General features: G+C 37.4%; 1 pseudogene; it reads left to right on the forward strand.

The window, feature by feature from the left end:
- The first annotated feature begins 1,134 nt into the window (after positions 1-1,134).
- On the forward strand, positions 1,135-16,003 carry LOC103256587 (annotated as a pseudogene).
- The last annotated feature ends 1,668 nt before the right edge of the window (positions 16,004-17,671 follow it).

Raw genomic sequence — 17,671 nt, forward strand, 5'->3', positions numbered from 1 at the left:
TTTTAGAACTTCTATTTCCTGGTAGACTGGTTAGTCAGCTCTTGGTCCCAAAGGCAGTTTCTCCTAGGATTAAGATTAGAAACTAAATTACCATAATAGTTTTATTGCCCTGCCTCTAGCCAGGCAGGACGTTTTTCTAGTTTCGTTACATGCCGAAACTCTGTTTGCTTCAGCCCGTGACCATTGTCATGGTAACCATGCAGTCCATTATCCAAGAGTGTGACAGCTACTATTTGATTTTTAGAATAAACTTGTTTGGATATAACATACATTTAGGATGATACAATTTCCATTGGAAAAGATTTAAACAGTAATAAGCATTCATAGAAAACTTTTAAGTTTTGTTTAAGCTTTTAAGTTTCCTTTTCTCAGATTATGACTTTAGTTCCTGTTCCTGTAGGCCAATTTTAAGATCCTTTGATTAGTATACCGAAATTTTCCCAACGATGTTGTTTTTGCTTCTAATATGACAATAGAAAATTTTACACGTAGCCATGTATTAATATACTAGGAAAAAAGATTTAAGTTTTGGGTTAAAGTCGTAGTTTTATTAGAATAGAATGAGAATTATAATTTTAAAAATCATACGTTAATGATAATTATAAGATTTAATGATAAGTTATTAGCTTAATGAGATATAGCATAGTATTAAAGTCCAATCACTAGATCATATAAAAATTAAAGTTTAGATTTTGGAACTCATATAAGTCATGGTAAGGAATAAGTTTTGAATTAATGAATATAGAATTACAGGGCACTATGTTGAATCATAATAGGTTAATGGAATAAATAAAAATTAAGTTATTTAAGTAAACTTATAGATTATAGTACAGTGTTAAGTTGATAATATCAATCATTAAAAAATATTAGGAATCAGTGAACTTGGATTGAACCTAGAGTTAACTTAGAAAGGTTTTGTATTAATCAGGGTTTAGAACAAACAGTATACTATGAACGATTTATTGAACATTATGGAAAACACTTTGAACAAACTGTATTGAAATTGTGAACCTGTGACCTTAATGTAAGTTTTGTGAAGCATGTCAGGCATCATGGAGTTTGAATTGTTTGCTTGGAACTTGCAAGTCTCGTGATGGTCTTGTGATGCATAGTTTGTAAAGCGCGATATACATCATGGAATTTGTACGCCCCCAGCAAGTAATTATCACACTGCTGGAAGGTATAGAAAATGGTATATAAGTTGGAAGGAGTCTGAATAAAATTTGGACTCAGTTCTGATCAAGCTGATCCCAGAAGAACTGCCTCCAAGTGATCTCTTCTCGCCGTCCAGACTCTCCGGTGCGAGTCCTAACCCTCCCTCATAGATCAGTGCTGGTCACCGACAACCCTGGAGCAGGAAAACATGGCCATGAGCTCCTCTTTACTGGGTCCCAGGAGGAGAATTTCATGCTGACTGTCATCACCTACATGGGGCTGTGTCTCTCCCTGCTATGCCTCCTCCTAGCAGCCCTCACCTTCCTCCTGTGCAAAGTCATCCAGAACACCAGCACCTGGCTGCACCTGCAGCTCTTGCTCTGCCTCTTCCTGACCCACCTCCTATTCCTCACGGTGATTGACAGAACTGAACTCAAGGTACTGATGCTGGTGTCCCAAAGTACTCCCTTCCTTGCCACAGGGAATGCTGGCTCATGGAGTGATGTTGCATTGGGTACCTTAATAAAATAGCCATAAGTCCTGGAGATGGTTAGAGGAGGAATCTACCAATTTCACATTGCCTGACTCAAATAGAAAACACATATTTTTAGGTACAGCTCAGTCGTAGCTCTCAGAATTCTCCCCAGTGGCAGCATACAGGAGAAGTCCTGAGCACACTCAGACCTTACTGCTGTCCTGGGCATCTCTTTCTCCTCCCACAGGGGCTGTGCATCACTATCACTGGTGCCTTGCACTATCTCTACCTGGCCTCCTTCACCTGGATGCTGCTGGAAGGCCTGCACCTTTTCCTCAGTGCTTGGAACCTGATGGTTACCTACTCAAGCCTTAGCAGACTCATGTACCTTGCCAACTACAGAGTCCCAGCTGTGATTGTGTCCATTTCTGCAACATCCAGGCATCACCTTTATAGAACTCATGCCCAGTAAATGCAAGCTTCACTTACCCCTGTCTTCTCTAACATGTCCACAGTCAACACTAGAACCAATGCAGCAATTTAGTTATGCCAAAGCATAATATGCAGAGAGACACTAAGTAATAATCCCTAGGGGATCTTTCTGGTAGAATAGTATACTAATTAAGGAAAATATGTTTAAATCTTTTTCCTTGAAATAGTAAGGATGAAATTTTTTTAAGTGCTCAGGAAAATTTTTTTTTAAATGTAACCTATTTTATCCAAATCCTATAAGATAGTTCCATTTTTCATCAGGTCAGGTAGACCTGATTGGAATGACCAAAACAATTGATATTGTCATAGTTAAGATTTATAAGGTGCTACTTTGTGCCAGGCATTTTTCTCTATAGGTTTGTTGTTGTTGTTGCCTAATTGTACTAAAATCTCCAAGACAACATTGACTAGAAAAGCAGACAACTTTGTCTTGTTCCTGAGTTTAGAGAAAAAGCATTCAATCTTTCCCCATTAAAGTATGATGTTCACTAAGGATTTTTCACAGACACCCTTTTTTCAAGTTGAGGAAATTCTTATCTATTTTTAGTGTGTTGGGTGCTTTGATGATGAAAGAGTGTGTGATTCTGTCAAGTGCGGTTCTGAACCTATTCAGATGATCATATAATTTTTATTCTATTAATATATGTATTACTGTGACTGGTTATTGGATACTAAACCAGCCCTGCAGCCCTGAAATAACTACCACTTGGTCATGGCGTATTATCCCTTTTTTAAACTTTTTAGAGAGACAAGGTCTCACCATGTGGTGCAAGGTTGTCTCAAACTCCTGGCCTAAAGCAATCTTTCCACTTCAACCTCCCAAAGCACTGAAATTACAGGCATGAGCCACCATGCCCAGCTTGTGTAATTCTGTTTATATATTGCAGGATTTTGTTTTTTGCACTCCTATTTGAAAGGGATTTTCCTCTGCAGTTTTATTTTCTTCCAATGTCTTTTTCAGGTTTTGGTATCAAGGTGATGCTGGCCTTGTTGAATGGTTTAGAAAGTGTCCCACTGGAAGGCTGAGGCGGAAGGATCGCCAGAGCCCAGCAGGTCGAGGTGAGGTGGCCGGGAGTGGTCACTGCACTCCAGTTTGGGCGACTGAGTGAGACTCCAACTCAAAAAAAAAAAAGAAATTGTCCCTTCTTTTCTATTTTTAATTTGGTGAAGAATCGGCATTAATTTTTCTTTAAATGTCTGATTGAACTCAGTGAAACCATTTGGGCTTGGTCTTTCTTTTATTGGAAGTTTTCAAATTATTAATTCAATCTCTTTACTTGTTGTAGGTCTATTCAAATCATCTAGTTCCTCGAGATAGTTTTGGTAGCATGTCATTCTAAGAATGTATCCATTTTATCTAGATTATCTAATTTGTGTCAGAGTTTTTTGTAGTTCCTTAACATATTTTATCTTTTTGTAAGTTAAGTATTAATGTACCATCTTTTATCCCTGATAATATTGAGTTTTCTGTCTTTACTGGTCAGTATAGTAAACTTGCCAATTTTGTTGATCTTTTCAAAAAGTCACTTTTGTTTTATTGATTTTCTCTAACTTTTGATTCTCTGTTTTATTTGCTTCCACACTAATCTTTATTATGTTCTTCTTTCTGCTAGATATAAGTTTATCTTGATCTTCTCTTTTCTTAAGTTGGAAGATCAGACTGTTAAGATTTGTATGCATTTTTTTAGATAGGCACCTTTGAATTTTCCTCCAAGCACTAAAATAGCTGCCTTCTGCAAATTTTCTATGTCGTATTTTCATTTTTACTTATCTCAAAGTATTCTCTAATTTCCTTTGTGATTTCCTCTTTGACCTATTTGTTATTTAGGAGAGTCTTGTTTAATTTTTACAAATTTTCTTCTATTGTGGGTTTCTAATTTCATTCAACAATGGTCTGAAAAAATAGTTTTTATTATTTCAATCTTTGAATTATATTGAGGCTTCTTTCAATGCCTAACATATAGTCTATCCTGGAGACTATTTCTTGTGTGCTTGAGAATAGTGTGTATTTTGCTGCTTTTGAGTGGCATATTCTATAGATGTCTATTAGATCTACTTAGTTACTGGGTTGTTCAAGTATTTTATTTTCTTTTTGATCTCCTGTCTCATTATTCTATCAATTACTGAGAGTAATGTTGTATTACTTTCCTGAGGCAGCTATAACAAATTATCATGAAATTGAGGGCTTGAAATAACAAAAATTTATTCTCTCACAGTTGTGGAGGCCAGAAGTCCAAAATCAAGAAAATGGCAGTGCCACAATCCCTCTGAAGCCTCTAGGAGAGAATCCTTCTTTGCCTCTTAGAGTTTCTGGTGGTTCTAAACAAACATTGCTCAGCTAGAGTCTGCATAACTTCAGTATCTGCCTCTGTCTCCCCATGGCTTGCATCTCTGTGCTTCTGTATTGGAAATCCCCTTCTCCTTGTAAGAATTATAAGGACAAGAGTCATTGAATTAAGACCATCCTAAATTCAAGATGATCTCATATTAAGATCTTTAATTCAGTTACAACTGCAAAAACCCTATCTGTAAATAAGGCCATAATTACAGATACCATGGATTAAGACTTGGATATATCATTTGAGGGGCACTATGTCACTACAGAGGAATTTAAGACTTCAATTATTATTGTTGAATGTCTGTTTCTCTCTTCAATCTGTTCAGTTTTGTTTCATTTAGTAGGGACTCTGGTACCTATATGTTTATAGTCATTATCTCTTCCTGTTGGATTGGCCTTATTATTATAAAATGTTATTTGCCTTTAGTGATATGTTGTGTCTTAAAACCTATCTTGTCTGATATTAATATATCCACTTTGGTTCTCATTTGTTTCCTGCTTCTATCTTTTTCTTTCAACCTATTTATGTCTTGGAATCTAAAATGTGTCTCATGTAGAAGGCATATAATTTTTGTCCATACTATCATTCTCTAACTTTTGATTATGGTGTTTAACAAATTTACATCTCCTGTAACAGCTGATAAGGTAGAATTTTTATCTTCCATGTTATTATTTCTTTTCTATATATCTTATACGCTTTTTATTACCATTTTTCATTTCTGTTCATCTTTGTGTTAAATGGATATTTTCAATTATAATTTTAAAATTCTTTGTTGTTTATTTACTATGATTGCAATTATCATATTAAGTTAAAACAATCTAGTGAATTAACACTAACTTAATTTCCAAACAAAAGTACGACACAAAACTTTCTTCCAATATGCCTCCCATTTCCTACCTTCTCCTTGTTGTTATAATTTTTATAAAAATCCTATCTGTACACCTTATAAAATCATTGACACAATTTTATAAGTATTTCTTTGTGCAGTTGTCTTTTTTAAACAGAAGAAATGAGTAACAAGCAAAAATATATTTACTCTGTATTTCATAATTCAGATGTAATTACTTTTATTGGTACTCTTTACTTCTTTGTGTGGATTCAATTTACCATCTAGTGTCCTTTCATTTCACCCTGACGGAATCTATCTAGTATGTTTTGTAGTGCAGGTGTACCAGCAAAAATTATACTTTTATTTACCTTGATTTATATTTTAATTTCTTTAGTTTGGCAGTTACTCAAAAAGTTAAACATATAACTACCATATGACCCATCAGTTTCACTCCTAGGTATATACTCAAAACAAATGACAACAGATGTCCACATAAAAATTTGTTAAATGAATAGTCATAACACATTATTTTAAATCATTCAAAATTGGAAACAATCTAAATGTCTCTCCCTGATGAATGTATAAGCAAAATATGGTTTGTCCATGTTGTGAGATAGTATTTAGCCATAAAAAGAATTATAAAAGATTATTTATCTTTTTTTAATGCTGCAATATGGATGAACCTGGAAAACATGTTAAGTTTTAAGTCATAGAACACATGCAGTATGCTTGCATTTATGTGAAATGTCCAGACTTGGCAAATCCATAGGGACAGAAAGAAGATTCATAGTTTCCTGGGGCTGAAGTGGCGAGTGAGAGTGGAATATATGGAAGTGGCAATGAAGAGTGACTGATAATGTGTACAAGGTTTCTTTTTGAACAACTGGAAATATTTTAAAGTTAGATTGTGGCAATAGTTGTACAACTCTAGAATTCTAAAAATCACTGAACTGTGCACTCTAAACAAGTGAATTTTATGATACATGAAATACATTTCAATAGAGCCATAAAAGTACATTTAAACTCAGTTGATGAGTTTTACAGCCGACAAACAATTTAAATGATGTAAGAAAAACTTTTAAAGCTATGTTAGGCTCACTGGACTCTAAAACCTGCTAGCATATTTACAGATTTCTCTCCTGCTTCAGAATTGTTTATCTCAGGAACACCCATTCATTCTTCATGTCTCAGCTAAAACAGAATTTCCTTGGGGAATTTTCCTGAACCATTCCAATTCCATAGACCCCAAAATAAACTATGACATCCAGATATACATTCTCAAAGTATATTATGACATCCAGATATACGTTCTCAAAGGCTTTCATTTTTTAGTTGAAATTTGTTGGATCTAAGGTCATGTTTACTTTCTTCACCACTATATCTTCAGAGCCAAGCACAGAGACTGTCACAGAAGAGACATTCAATATTTGTTGATGAAGGAAGGAAGGGAGGAAGAGGGAGGGGGTGGGAGGGAATGGATGTCCATAGCTGTTCTGTGCGTCCAAGGACCAATACAGATAGTACTCTCTTTTTTGCTCAGCTGCTGGCTCCACCCAGAAAAGAGATTTATATGGAGCTTCTTTGGCCCCATCTGTGCCATCTTCTCTTGAGTGACATTGCTAGACCATCCTTACTGCCCAGCTGAGGGTCAATAGAAGAGTAGGATTATAAGAATAGTAACATGAGCAGAAATGTGTCTGGGCTGTCATGGGTTGTCATGGGTTTCTTAAAATAAAATAAAAACTCCTCAGTCCTCAAATTCTAACACTGTTATTCAATGTTTTAAAACTGCTTATGTGTATAATTGATGTTGGAGAGGCTAGAATGAAGGTATAACATGTTTAAATTTTCATTCAATAAATTTGTGGTTTTCTGAAGATGAATTTTTTATTTCTGATGACACTTTGTATTTTGCAAAGCACTCTTCCCTCAACAGTAGAGGGTCCACTCTCCAAAACACAAGGTAAGATGAGAAGAGGGGACAACCACATAGACATACATGCATGGTTCCCAAGAGCAAAGCCATGTGCCTCAACAGCCCCCGGTGTCTCTTCTCAGGGATCTGAGGTGACCCAGAGTAAATAGATGCAGCCATCCTCCCACAGCAGCCATATCAGACCCAGTGGTCTGCTGCTGACACCCCATGCAAAATGTTCTGTCCACCTCTAATCCCATTTTGTGAATCCCTCAGTAACAGGAAGAGTCAACATTGGTTGATAAACTGTATATGGATATATAGAAACATATACATAATGGACTACTAGTCACCACTTAAAAAATGAAATCATGTCATTTTCAGCAACATGGCAGAACTGGAGGTCATTATGTTAAGTGAACATGGTGGAACTGGAGGTCATTATGTTAAGTAAAATAAGCCAGGCACAAAAAGACCAGTATCACACATTCTCACTCGTATGTGGGAGCTAAAACTAACTGATGACACGGAGACAGAGAGTAACATGACAGATACCAGAGGCTGGGAAGCGCGTGGGGTGGGAGATAAGGGATATAAAGAGAACTTGTTTACTGGGTACAAACATATAGATAGAAGAAATGTTTTAATGTTTGATAGCAGAGTAGGGGATGGTAGTAACCATCATGTATAATATATTTTAATATAGCTAGAAGAGAAGACTTGAAATGTTCCCAACACATATAAACTGTGATAAACTTGAGGTGATAGACACCCTAAATGTCCTGGCTTGATTATTACACATTGTATGCATGTAAAAAAACAAGAACGCATGTATCCCATAATGATACACAAATATTATGCATCAATTATTTGTATAAAAGGCAAGAACAAAACATTCTTTGGGTTTTTGTCAACAGTCTTACGATAGAAGTGCTAAAATATTTATGTTTTCATGACTGTCCACACAATCTTATCCTCAGTTCAGACTCCTTTTCACTCCTCATGCAATTCTCCCTCTGGAAAATTCCTGGTCAACATCAAATCCTCTAGGGGGGTTGGGCAAACCTTCACTCCAGGCACACTTTTGCAAAACGAATGTACTTTCTTCCAGATTTCTATCGATATCCTTCCCAAACTTTGTACATCATTCTTTGGTTGTAGTAGTCATTTGAAGAGACTATGAAGTTCACGGAAGCAGAACTCTTCTCTTTGCTATTTTTAATGCCAAGGCTGTAGCACAGTATGTCCTCAGTAAGGTTGGTTGAACAAAATTTGGGATCTTCATTGGAACACAGAATTATGAGGAGGACCAAAAACCCTGGAATTTACTTATTTAAAAATTGTGTATTTATTCTTACATGTTTAAACTTCAGCCACCTTTGAAGTACTCTCCATTTGATGCAATATACCTAGTGAGATGCTTTTTCTACTCTTCAAAAGTTTTTGAACTCATCGATTTTGATGCCTTTCAATGCTTCTGCCATTTTTTGTTTGTCTTGTTTTCCCTCTTCCATATCAGCAAAACATTTCCCTTTGAGGATTTTTTTTCACCCAAAGAAAAAAACAACAACAAAAAGTCGCTTAGTGCAAGATTGGGTGAATAGGGAGGGTGGGACATGGGGGTCATGCCTTTTTTGGCCAAAAACTGCTGAACACTCAGGGTGGTATGGACAAGTATGCTTGTAAATCACCCATCCTGAAATGGACAAATGAGTTGAAAGAATCTAAAAAAAAAAAAAGCTCGCTGAAGCTGAACATAACCTCTCACAATTCTGAGGGGTTCCTAGAAAATCTGCTAGCAGAGGAAACCTGTATTACAAGGGGCCAACCGCCCAAAAGATAATTCCTGGATTTTTGGGGTGCCCTCTCATATGAAGTATCTCTGCTTTCCAAGTCAAAATGCTATCCTAGACCCAAGTGTCATTTCTATTGTGGAGTGTCAATGACAGGAAAGATCTAAGCCAACACAATTGAGTCTGAGAAACTACCTTCAGGGAAGAGCAGGGAGCCATGAGTGGAGATGAGAATAGCCTTGATCCTGTGGCTCTGGGTGCAACAAACCTCCTTTCTCATCCAACCCAGAATCCTGACATTTAAAGCAATGACTCAGCTATTCATCATGTGGTGTCTGGGCTTGCTATAGTTGGGCCCAGCTGCCCGGGTCATGGTCTACCTCTTTACCATCATCAACAGGCTTCAGGGCTTCTTCATCTTCCTGGTCTACAGCCTCCTCAGCCCGCAGGTACCACTGCCCAACTACCCCCCAAGACTTCTCCCATTCCCGCCCCTCTCTGTGAGCTGACCCAGAATGTGCTTACCTCTGCAGATCCAGGAGCAATTTGGGAAATGGTTCAAAGCAATAAGGAAACTGAGAGTGGAGTCTGAGGTGTGCACACTCTCCAGCAGGGCCATGTCGGATGCCTTCAAATCCAGCATGGTTATACGCATCACTCCCAGAGCATTTTGCTTACTGATTCACTGGAAGAGTATGTGCCTGTCACACTAGGCAAACCTGGGAACACAGCAGGTGATGCCCTAGCATGGCTTACATATAGGGGCTCCTTGACTCATTAGCCATTAGCAATGGTTTCTGTTTAAATGTTTGTTCTTCCATGGTGTAAACATGTAGGGAACTTTAAAAAATGGAATTATCTTTTGGAGGGCAGGATCCTTGAAGTATAGGCTTCTCCACTAGGTAAGTGTTCTAAGCATCCATCGGCATCAATGTACCAGCTAACATTGTGTGGGAGGCTGTGTTCAACTTCAATTAATTTTTTTAGAGACTCTTTCACCATGTTTGCCCATTGTGTGATGGGTGATTGATGAGTGCACCTGTCACACCTCGCTGAATGTTCAGCAGTTCTTGACCAAAAATAGCATGATCCCCATGTTGCCCCCCTTTAACCAATCTCTCCCCTAGCACCCTTTTAACCCCATTTATTTCTATGGATAAAAAAGGTCCTCGAAGAGAAAAATTTTGCCAATATGGAAGAGGTGAAACAAAAAAGCACTGAAGGACACCAGAACTGACAAGTTCAAAAACTGTTTTGAGCAGTGGAAAAAGCATCTCGATAGGTGTATTGCATCAAATGAGAGTACTTTGAAGCCGACTGAAGCTTAAACATGTAAGAATTAAATACACAATTTTGTATAAACATACTGTGGGTTGTAGGGAACCCCCTTATATATACCACATTTTCTTTATCCAGTCAGTTATTGATGGGCACTAAATTTGGTTCCATGATTTTGCTGTTGTGGATAGTGCTGCAATGAACACATGAGTACAGGTATCCTTTTCATATATTAATTCATTTTGCTTTGAGTAGGTCCCTAGTAAATTGCTGGGTCAAATGGTAATTCAATTTTTAATTCTTTGAGTAATCTCCATACTGTTTTTCATAGAGGTCAAGCTAGTTTATAATCCTACCAACAGTGGATAAGCATTCCCTTTTCTCTGCAATCGTGCCAACATCTATTGTTCTTTGACTTTCTAGTAATTGCCATCCTCACTTGTGTGAGTGATATGGAATACTATGCAGCCATTAAAAAGAATAAAACCATGTCTTTTGCAGCAATGTGGATGAGCTGGACATCATCATCATAAGTTAATTGACTCAGAAACAGAAAACCAAACACCGCATGTTCTCACTCATGTATTTGAACTAAAAGGTCTCAAAGATGAAAAAAATAGACACTGGGGACACTAGTGAGGAGGGAAGTGAGAATGGGGGTTGGGATCAGAAATTACCCATTGGGTACAATGTTCACTATCTGAAGAATGGGCCACCTATGACCCAATCCCCACCACTGTACAATATGTCCATGTAACAAACATGCATGTGGACACCCTAAATCTAAAATAAAAATGGGAAAAAAAATTATATGTTATGAAAAATCCTTTGTTCTTACTCCCTAGGGAACTGTGCTCATCTTGACTCTTACATAGGAAAGCCTACTATGGTGCCATGCATGGTAAACTAAATAAGAAAGAGTTGATTATTTGAAGCAGTGATGCCCATTCTACTCAGAAATACATTATTCTATTTTTTTCATCTACGTACAACTCTATCTCACAGTCTTTTGGTACTACCACTCCCAAAAAAGCTAAAGTGGGCAAAATGCTGTATATATTTAGAAAAAAAATAGAAGTGAGTGTTGGGGGCTGGGCACAGTGGTTCATGCCTGTAATCCCAGCACTTTGAGAGGCCAAGGCAAGCGGTTTGCTTGAGCCCAGGAGTTCAAGACTAGCCTGGGCCACAAAGTGACACCTCATCTCTACAAAAATTCAAAACATTAACAAGGCATGGCAGACACACCTGTAGTTCCAGCTACTTGGGAGGTTGAGATGGAAGGATGACCTGAGCTGAGGAAGCTGAGGCCACAGTGAGCCATGATTATGTTACTGCACTCCAGCCTGGGTGACAAAAAAAAAATTATATGAAGTCACAGAAAAGACTGTTGGCATGAGAGAACAAGACCACCCTCCCACCTTCAGCCAGACCCTAGAGAGACAAATTGTCATCACATTCTAGCATTAGAGGAGAGATTAAACAATGACTTTTATTAATCTTCAGCCTGTAGATAGCAGTACTATTAGAAAAATCACCCCATGCCTTTACTAAGTCTTATTCCAAATCTTGCAGTTTGAATATACCAAAACTAAAGAATAAAACAATAGAAATTTTTACAAGCTCAGAATTCCAAGTTAAGATAGCTCAGTTTACTTTATAAAAGTACGTGTGCATGTATGTGCACACGTAAGCTATTTTCTGCCATTGTGAGGCAGTGGGCATAAAGTAACACTTAACATTATGTGGAATTGAAGGAACAGATAAAGATGCTGACATGCTTAGCTTGTAAATCACAGTCTGAAACATTTGGTTCTATTTAACTAACAGATATGACTATCCTTAAAAGTTTGGGGTATTTGCCTACATTTATAAAGCATACAACATTACAGGCAGCACAAAGTTGGTGCCCAATACTTTTATGGATTCTTTAATGAGCATGTGAAGAATCAAGTTGAACATAGTCACCTATGAGGAACAGTCAACTTTTTCACAATGTTTTTTTTTTGGAGGAAATGCCTTCTAGTGAGTCAAAGAGTAGGTCAAGTGTGAGCCACCCTAAAACATCACCCACTGTGGACCCAGGTTGCTGGTGTTATAAACATATGCACCCCAAGTGAATCAATTAGAGAGGTTCTCTGGGGAAGAGCAAAACATGCTCTTACTGTGTTCAATTCAAAGGCATAAGATACAGCCCTGCTGGAGTGTGTAATTCTCAGACTCAGCTATTGTTTTCCTGATTCTTCTGAACAAGTTTCCACAGACACAAGCCATGTTCTGGGTCAGCTCACTGAAATGGGTTGAAAAGAGAAGGGTCCCAGGTGGGAACTAGAAAGTAGCACTTGCTGGTGAAAAAGCACTAGGAAGATGAAGATACCCTGCAGGCTGTTGATGATGGTGATAGGTAGGTGATGGCATGACAGCTGGGCTCACCTGCAGGATACTCAGACACCACATGCAGTCCAAGAGGAAAAGTTGTGAAGCTGCATTCCGAGTTAGATGAGAAAAGCCTGTGATGTGTTCAGAACAACAAAATTAGTGTATTTCATCTCCCCATGGACATCTCTGTTCTCCCCTGTTGACGATTTCTCAGAGTAAGTTTTGATCAACTTATATCTTTACTGTTGATGATTCCCCACAAAAGGAAAACTATTTGCACCAAGCAAGGCATTTTGACTTGGACTGAGGTGGGTAGTGACATGTCATAATACGGGTTTCAAAGGGAATCTGATGATCAACACACAAAAATCAGTTGTAAGTCTATACACTAACAATGAACAACCCAAAAAGGAGATTAAGAAAACAATTCCATTTACAATAGTATCAAAAATAATAAACTACTTGGGAATAAATTTAACTAAGCAGATAAAGAATTTGTACACTGAATGTATAAAAGCATTGCTGAAATAAATAAAAGAAGACACAAATGGAAAGACATCCCAGGTTCATGGATTGAAAGAAAGTATTGTTAAGAAGTCAATACTACCCAAAGTAATCTGTAGATTCAGTAGAATCCCTCTCAAAATCCCAATAGCATGTTTTGCAGAAGTAGAAAAAAGAATCCATCCTAAAACTCATACAAATTCATAGTGTGGCACACTATAGTTTCACATTTCTATAAGGGAAAACTTGCCATATACATACGGCACTCCTAAAAATATGCACCCAGGAAGTAAAATATACACAAAAGGGTAACAGTGAGAATCAGGTTTTAGTGCATACACAAAGCCAGAATAATACTGATTGTCCTAGAAAGGTAGCACTCATTTGAAAAACATGTCCCTAAAAAGAGTCCTACTCACAACAGGCATAAGAAAGGCTATCAGGGCTTACTGGCAAATGAACCCACAGTATACCTGTATTCACCATTAGATTGAAAAGTATAAAGCAAAACCATTTTAGATTTCATGCACTGAAAAACTAAAGTTTTTTTTAAATTGCTGTGGAATGCTGAGAGTAGAGTATAATAAAAATGAAACCGAGACTAAGTGAATTTGAATATTATACCCTGCCATGCTTTACAATAATACTGATTGCCTATAAATAAGTGGAGCACAGGTTTGACACAGTGTTAACCAAGGTCTAAGCCCATTCAAAAACAGCATAAAAAAGGCCTTCAGAGTTTATTCACGAATGCACACAGTAGAGTAACTATCTTCTAGATTAGAGGGAAATTAAAGGGAAAATATTTTGCAATTCACTCAGTGAACAAATAAGGCTTTCCTACCAAAAACTACGTCACATTCATTCATCTCAGTGTGGTGCAGTTTAGTTGGACATTCCTATAAGTGAAACATTGCCATTCCTTTTTCCAAAGCATAAGCACCCTTTGTAGTCCGATAAATATGAATGGATCACTGAGAGAATCAGTTATAGCATCATGGCCATATAAGAATAATATTGATCGCCACTAAATGACACTGGAGCACACATTTGATACAATGTGATTCAAGGAGGATTTACAGTCACAACAACCATAACAAAGGCTGTCAGCTCTTATTTGTTAAAGCAAACAGCACAGTACTTGTATTCCTTATAACCTGGAGATGTAAAATGCAAAATTGTTTTGCAATTCACCCATTGATGAAATAAGTCTTTCCCACTAATGCCTGCAGAGCACTCATTTCACTCACTGTGGTATTGTGTAGACACAAATTCCTAAATGTGAAAGATTGATATAGCGCTCACTCCTAAATGCACCCTGTAGAGTATAACTTCACTAAAAGTGAAACCATGAGAATGAGGTATAACTGCATGCACCACAGGAGAAGATTAGTCATTGCCAATCAATAGTGCAGTACACATTAGACGCAGAGTGTGCCAAGGGAGATGCACATACAAAACAAACATGACAAAGGCTGTGAGCTGCTTTGAAAAGCAAAGAGCGTATGTATTTTGTAAAACACGAAAATGTATAAAGAAAAATAATTTAGACTTCCCCAGAGAACAAATAATGCTTTCCTACCAATAACTTTGGAGCACTCATTCCATTCAGTGTGGCAAAATTTAGTTCCCCATTCCTGTAAGTGAAACAATGATACTGCTCTCCTGGGTATATGCACCCCGTATAGTATAATATATATGAACGGATCATTGCGAAACAGGTATTCCAGCACTGTGATGATAGAATCATACGAACTGCCAGTAAATAACGTTGTAGCACACATTTGACACAGCTTGTACCAAGGAATATGTATGTACACAACAAGCATTACAAAAACCATCAGCGCTATACCTAAATGCAATATGCAGACTAATTTTATTCTGTGTTAGATGGAAAAGTCAAAAGGAAAAACATTTTAGACTTCACCTGGTGAAAAATAATGCTTTACCACAAAAACCGTGGAGCACTCATTTCACTCACTGTGGTCCAATGTAGTTGCACAATCCTAAATGTGATTGATTGACATAAAGCACTGCTAAGCAAAGGCATCCTGTATTGTCTAATAAATTTGAATGGGAAACTGAGAAGTATCCCAGCATTGCCAGGATAGAATAATACTGATTGCCAATAAATAACATTGCAGCACGTATTTGACACAGTTTAATTGCACATTCCTAGAAGTGAAACAGTGACATACCATGATTTTAAGCCAAAGTAAGTACACTATAAAGAAAATAAAAGGGAATCTGTGAGAATCACGTATGGCATGATTCCCCAAGTGAGAATAATACTGATCGCCAATAAGTAATACCTCAGCACACATTTGACATAGCGTGTCCCAAGTGTGATGCACATTAACAGCAAGCATCACAATGACGAGCAGTGCTTACTTGTAAATCAACTTGCAGGCTGTTTTTCCAATTAGTCGGTAATGAAAAGTGGAAGCAGTCTCTTAGAATTCGTCCAGTGAACAAACAATGCTCTAATAGAGGTAAGTGTGGAGCCCTCATTTTACTCCATGTGGCACAATTTAGTTGCTCTTTCCTATACGTGAATTACTAACATATTTCTCCGCTAAGCAAATGCAACCTTTGTTGTAGAATAGAAACCTTAGGGACATCATGAGAATCATGTAATACACCATGCAACATGCAAGAATACTACTACATTCCAATAAAAAACAATGCAGGACACATTTGACAAAGCGAGTCCAAACATGAAACACATTCCCAACAAGCAAACAGAGCCTTGTCAGCTCTTATTCGTAAATGAAAACGGCAGAGTAATTGTATTTTCTATTAGATGGAAATGTCAACATGAAATACCTTTTGGAATTCAACCGGTGAACAACTAATGTCCTAAAATTAAGTGAATCGCTCTTTACTAATTGTGTCACATGTTAGTTTCACATTTCTATCGGTGAAACCTTGTCACACGGCATTCCTAAGAATATGTACTCAGTACAATACAATATATGTAAAAAAACAGTGAAAATCAGGTTTTATTGCATACACAAAGCCAGAATTATACTGATTGTCCTACATAATGCAGCACTCAATTGAAAAATGTGTCCCAAAAAAGAGACCTACTCACAACAGGCATAAGTAAGGCTATCAGGGTTTCTTGGCAAATGAATCTGCAGAGCAGTTGTACTCATTATTAGATGGAAATGTATAAAGAAAAACCATTTTAGAACTCACCTGGTGAAGGAATAATGTTTTCTTCACAATAGCTGTGGAATACTGATAGTATAGTATAATAAAAATGAAACGGACACTGTGAATTAGAAACATCACCCTGCCTCTATTTAGAATACTACTGATTGCCAATACATGAGTGGAACACAGGAATGACACAGCATTAACCAAGGAAGATGCATATCCAACACCAGCATTAAAAAAGCCATAAAAGTTTGTTCACAAATGCACACAGCAGAGTAATTATATTCTAGATTAGAGGGACATTGAAAAAGGGAAAAATATTGTAGGATTCACCTGGTGAACAAATAAGACTTTCCTACAAAAAACTACATCATATTCATTAATCTCAGTGTGGAGCAGTTTAGTCGGACATTCCTATAATTGAAACATTGCCAATCCTCTTTTCAAAGCATAAGCACCCTTTGCATTCCGATAAATATGAGTGGGTCACTGAGAGAATCAGTCGTCGCATCATTGCCTTATTAGAATAATACTGATCGCCCCTAAATGACACTGGAGCACACATGTGATACAATGTGATTCAAAGAAGATTCACAGTCACAACCAGCAAACAAAGGCTGTCAGCTCTTATTCCTTAAAGCAAACAACACAGTACTTGTATTTCTCATAACCTGGAGATGTAAAATGCAAAAACATTTTGTAATTCACTGGTTGAAGAAATAAGGCTTTCCCACAAATGGCTGTGGAGCACACATTTCACTCACTGTGGTATAATGTAGTCGCACATTCCTAAATGTGAAAGATTGCTATAGAGCTCTCTCCTAATAAAATGCACCTTGTAGAGTATAATTTCCATAAAAGCAAAACCGTGAGAATGAGGTATTACTGCCTGCACCACAGAAGAAAGTTAGTCATTGCCAATCAAGTGTAGTACACATTTGACCCAGCGCTTCCCAAGGGTGACACACATACAAAACAAGCATGACAAAAGTTGTGAGCCTTTTTGGAAAACAAAGAGCATGTGTATTTTGTATAACCCGCAAATGTATAAAGAAAAATAATTTAGACTTCTCCGGAGAACAAATAATACTTTCCTACCAGTAACTTTGGAGCACTTATTCCACTCAGTGTGGCACATTTAGTTGCCCATTCCTGTAAGTGAAACAATGACACTGCTCTCCTGTGTATAAGCACCCTGTATAGTGTAATATATTTGAAAGGGACACAGAGAATCAGTTATTCCAGCAATGCCATGATAGACTCGTACTGACTGGCAGTAAATAAAATTGCAGCACACATTTGATGCTGTGTATACCAAGGAATGTTCATGTACACACAAAGATAACCAAAACA

The sequence above is a fragment of the Carlito syrichta genome, unplaced genomic scaffold (genome assembly GCF_000164805.1).
Source record: "Carlito syrichta isolate Samal-C Ts95f unplaced genomic scaffold, Tarsius_syrichta-2.0.1 Scaffold290337, whole genome shotgun sequence".
NCBI lineage: Eukaryota > Metazoa > Chordata > Mammalia > Primates > Tarsiidae > Carlito > Carlito syrichta.